General features: G+C 27.1%; 1 protein-coding gene across 1 annotated transcript in view; it reads right to left on the bottom strand.

Annotated features, from left to right (window-relative positions):
* LOC145086379 (UPF0481 protein At3g47200-like) overlaps positions 1-4,149 on the bottom strand; it is a 17,141-nt gene extending 12,992 nt beyond the window's left edge. Inside the window, exon 1 of the mRNA XM_079024127.1 lies at positions 4,116-4,149. The gene's annotated coding sequence lies outside the window, so the exon portion shown is untranslated. The remainder of the gene's footprint in view (positions 1-4,115) is intronic.
* Positions 4,150-5,803: the final 1,654 nt, after the last annotated feature.

The raw sequence follows: 5,803 nt of genomic DNA, 5'->3' as shown, positions 1-5,803 counted from the left end.
AACGCGAGAACAATTCTTGACCAATCAATATATAAGGACATATTAGTAATTATATATTTTAATTAAATTAAAATAAAATAAAATTCAATCAAATTCCCATAAATTTAGGAGCAGTTACCAAAAATGAAATAAATATTCAATTTTTTATTTTTCTTATTAATGGAATATAAAAAACATTTTTACCAAAATTTATCTTAAAACTGAAAAAAAAAAATTAAGAAAATCAAGTTTTTTCTTCTAATTTCACGGGTTTTTTTTTCAAAAAAATGAATAGAAATCGAACCCTAAATTAATACATTTGTATTCACAAATGATTTTTTTTTCAAACCTGATACTTCTCCAATCACAAATGAATACACATCAATTTACAAGTAATCCAATTCCTTTTTTTAACCGAGTGAAAAATAAAAAGAGTATAAAAATGATCACTTCTTCATAAAAGAATATCTCTAATCATAAATAAATACATTCATTAACACATAATTACACTGTTATTCACAAATGAATACACTGATATTAACAAATGAGTTCCCTATTATTCACAAATGAATAAATGAATACCTCTAATCATAAATAAATATATTCATTCACACATGAATGCACTTCTATTCACAAATGAATAGACTGCTATTCATAAATAAATACAAATTTTAACATTAATATCGAACCCAATACAATTTTTCATTCTCCTCTAGCTCAACTTTACCATTTGGTTTTCCATTAACTTTAGGAATAACTTTGATGTTAAGATCAACCACGGAGCTAGAAGCTTCAACAATTCAAGCATAAGACTTTTTGCTAACATCATTGACAACAGTAACCACTGGGATGATTTTGATTTGGAATCATTATCAACAATCATCGGCTCATTATCCCATTTAAGATCCAAAAACGTAACTCCCTGTTTCATTTTCAAATCAGTCCCAGTATCTGATCCCATCTTCACATCATCATTTGAACCCTCATTCATTACTTCATTATTACCACTACCAGAATGCTTCACAATCTTCATAGGAATAAGAATCGTAACATGAGATGTTTCATGAACAAGGGACGTACAAGGAATTTACCCAAAATACCCTTAGCACGGATTCCAACATTCAAAGAAGGAGGAGACGAAGGTTGTGAACATCATAAAGAAATTGAAGTTGAGACCAGTTAAAATGGAAGCAATTGTCAAATTCCGATTTCAATCGTTCGCATTACACATCCGGTTACGAATCTGATTAAGATGGCGGTCCTAGTTTTGACTTTCTAAGGTTTGACAATTCAAATCGAAAATCAATTCTAATTCCTTCTTTGAATATGAAAAACATTAACCATCGGAACTTAATTTTTGAAAAACACCGAATTCACCTCCTTCAAATTGATTTTAGATCAAATACCCAAATTTCAATCGGAATCACTCTACATCCGTTCTGCATTTGTTCTTCATTGGTTCTCAAAATATCAATTCATCAACAAGAATACCCAATAAACATCGAATCTCTAAATCATCTTTAACTTCTCAGATCAATACAATCAAGAAACAAAATCGATTTTGGAACATGACAGATTAGATCGACTCAATTCAAACATATAATCAAATAACAAAATCAAAATCGATTTTGAGAATGATACTTTTCAGAAATTTCGACTTGAGAACAAAAATCGATTAGTAAATCAAATAAGAGTAGTGAACAGAAATCGACTCAAGAGTTGCTTAGTTTGAGCAAAGGATTTCGAGTTACAAGATGAGTCGACTTGCGTTATTCAGAAGAACGATTTCAAAGAACAAAAATATCTCTTTTCTATTCTTCAAGACGACACGAAGATCGGAACAAAATACTGTAAAGCTTTCTTGGCTTTTATCGGCAATGGCTTCCCATCGAAGTCATGGAATGGATTTTCTGGGAAGAGGGTTTCCTTCAAATCAGACTTAAACGCCGTTGCGAAGCTTCTTGGGGCGGTGAAGTTCACTTTGTGGAATGTTTCTCCGGCGGCTCCTTCTCCTACTACCGGCGCCATTCAATGGAGGGAGAGAGAGAGAGAGAGAGACCGGTTAAAATGTTTCTCCGCTGATTCTATGGCCTCCTCCGGCTCTAATATGTTCTAAGTCGGTGAGATGACTAATTCTATGAGATTAGGTCAACAAAATAAAGCGACATTATAGGAGTTTACAAAATTAGGGTAATGCTTATTTACCTTAATAGCCTTTACAATTTTTTTTAATTTAAAATTTAAAATTTAAATGTATTAATAATTAGAAATATAACAATTAATTATAGCCACACATCTTAAAACTTAGATGGTCCAGATCTGTTCCCGCGTTCTCAACCTTTTAGGTGTTTTCATTTGATCCTACTCCTATATATATATATATATATATATATATATATATATATATATATATATATATATATGGAAAGCTTCGGAAAAGTCCTAATATTTTTCCCTAATTTACGAAAAAATCTTAAACTAGTATTGGTTAATGAAAAAGTCTCAATTACCGGAAAAAATGACGATTTGACCATTTTTTTTTCCGATTTATCGATTTGAATACTTATCCGATTTCATTAAAGTCTCATTACTTTACCATAATTTTCATTTAAGTCTCATTATTTTACCATAAATTAGGACTTATTCGTAAATTATGGTAAAATAATGGGATTTTATTAAAACCGAGTAAGTATTGAAACCGGTAAACCGGGAAAATAGGACAAAATCGTCATTTTTACCGGTAATTGAGACTTTTTCATAAATTAGGGTAAAATATTGGGATTTTTCTGGAGATTTCTCCCTTTCTCTCTCTCTCTCTCTCTCTCTCTCTATATATATATATATATATATATATATATATATATATATATATATATATATATATATTTCTTATTATTTTCTAGGTTGTAGGGTTTTTAAAGTTTTATGTATTTTTTATTAATCATTCATCTCTCTCTCTCTCTCTCTCTCTCTCTCTCTCTATATATATATATATATATATATATATATATATATATATATATATATATATATATATATATATAGGGAATTCTCCGGAAAAATCTCATTATTTTACCCTAATTTACGAAAAAGTCCCAATTACCGGTAAAAATGACGATTTGATCCTATTTTCCTGGTGACGGAATAACTAATTATATTCGTTAGCTCGAAAATTTGCCACTTGTTTATCAAAACCTGTTTCAATATGTTTAAATATAATTAGTTTAAGAAATAATATTTGAAAATAGAAATTTAATTTCTTATTCATTTAACTGGCCCACATCGAATGTAAATATTGTTATTCGGTTAACTGAATCGAATAACCGGTTAACTTAACATAATTTCCGTAGTACCAATAAAAGATATGAAAAATCGGATGTTAATATAAATTTATAATTCTTTTCAATTGTTTTGATATGGTTAAACAAGAAAGACAATATTACTATTACTGGATCATAATGTACGTGATTAGTGCACATAAAACAAATAATCAACACAGTAATATACTAATATAAAGTTCTAGTAAATGAGAGTTAGTCAAAACCAACAGGGTTAGTCAAAAGCAACTGTTACTAGCTAACAACATATAATAAAAAATTTCAATTGTGTTTGAAGTCTTAACATCTTGATTATTATTTGTGTAAATGGGTATGCTTTTTAAGATTTATATAGAAAAGTCTTATTAATTTAAGAAAAATGGTGATGAAGTCCTAAACTTTTTTTTAACAGAAAAAAACCGATTATTTAATATTTTTCAAATTAACGAAAAAATTTTTATTTTTATTTAACAAAAATGAAAGATTATCATATAAAATTAAATAATCGAAATTTTTCTATTTAAAAAATTTATGATTTAAAAAAAAAAGGAAAATAATGAAACTTTTCTATAAAAAAAACCCTTATGTTTCCTATGTTTTTACACAAACATGAACTATTGCCATCCTCTTAGATCAAACAACTTAAAATGAAGAGACACAATCCATTTCATATTTGAGTTTTTTATTTTTATTTTTTATTTATTTGTTTTATTCAATTTTTTTTAAATAGTACACAAATAAGAATTGTATAGTACAAACGAATTGAAATGACATAAACTATAGCCAATATGTATGTAAATACGTCATAGAAGAAATCACCTGTTTTCTTTCTATATTCTTTATAAGAAAAACAGTTTTAGTTTTACAGGGTAAATATTGAGAGTATTGAACTATTTGGGGGAGAGTCTCATGGTGATAAAGTATATATATGAGTATTATGTGATGGAAAATTCGTGTGATTGTAAATTTGGGTTGACCCAAACAAAATCTTTCTAAATATCTTATATATGATGTAAAATTCTTACAATAATAAATTTGGGCTGTTTGATATTAGAGTATTATGTGATGGAAAATTGGTGTGATTGTAAATTTACATTGACCCAAACAAAGTCTTTCTAAATATCTTATCTATGATGGAAAATTCATGTGATAATAAATTTGGGTTCACTTAAACAAAGTCTTTCTAAATATAATACAATGAAACACACACCACACTCTATATAATATTATATTATATATTATATATCATATTTTGTATATACTATATATTAGTTTTGAAATTTATGTATTATATATATTTATTTAAAAAAAATATAATGTCAAAATATTTGAATTTATAAGAATATGAAAAAAATATTGAATTGTTAAATTGAATTGATTTTTTTTTTTTTTAAATTTAAACATATAATTTACATAAATAAACATAGAAAATTAATGGGTCTTTAATTTAGATATTTTGAAATTAAAAGATAAGTTTATTTATGAAACTGATTCAATTTATTATTACATTTATTGTAGTTATTAAATTTAAATATTATGTGAAATTTAATAAAGTAAAAAAAACTATAAAAATATATGTGGACAAAAATTAATTTAAAAAAATCAAAAAATGACATGTGATAAAATAAATCTTTATTTATTAGAGTAGATTAGGTTACAAAATTATTTTACACACAGCTGACAAATTAAAAATAATATGTATTATAACGAAAACCTAGCTATGTTTCTAGAGTAATATAGTTTTTTACATCCACGATTCCTTACTTGAGAATAACACTTTAATTTTTGTTTTAATTTGAGAATAACACTTTAATTTTTGTTTTAATGTAACAAATCTCACAAATTAAAAATACGCTAATATAATAAAGTAAGTATTATACTTTGAAATTAGATTTTTATAATTTCAACAACTTTGTTTGTTTTTTTTTAAAAGCATACAACCATATAAGCATGGACAAACATATAGATACTGTCACACCCTCAAACCTGAACGGCGGAAACGTCTGTGGCGGATGGTGTGACTTCATTTACTGTATCATAACAATTGAATATAAATGAAATATAGCAACACAAACATTCATTCACTGAGGATTCAAGTTTGCATTGTTTACAACACTTTGTTTGTTCAAAAGTTGAATACAAATAACTGAAAAATATGAAGAACATGAGACGACGACGCCGACCCTCAAAAAGGGTTGAGTACCTGTCTACTGGTTTCATAAGAATATAAATGATTTTGAAAAAGTGTTAAAAATTAAGTTGCTAAGTTCATAATCATTTTGTATGTAAAGGGTTTGTAATTGTTTCGCAAAAAAATGGTTTCGTATACTGTAACGTCCGCATATCCAGGATAGTCAATTTAGAGATTATAGGGTTCGAAAACGAATTTTTGAAAAAATGTCTCAAGGGTTCCGTACATATAAAGAACGTTGAAATCTGAGTTATAACAAAGAAGTTATGGCCCGTCGAAGTTTTACAGCAAAACCGAAACGGCACCGGGAGACGTA

Source organism: Lactuca serriola, chromosome 2 (assembly GCF_051521515.1).
Source record: "Lactuca serriola cultivar US96UC23 chromosome 2, Lser_US96UC23_V15, whole genome shotgun sequence".
NCBI lineage: Eukaryota > Viridiplantae > Streptophyta > Magnoliopsida > Asterales > Asteraceae > Lactuca > Lactuca serriola.
The sequence above is the reverse complement of the archived record's forward strand: the minus strand, read 5'-3'. Positions and strand labels throughout refer to the sequence as shown.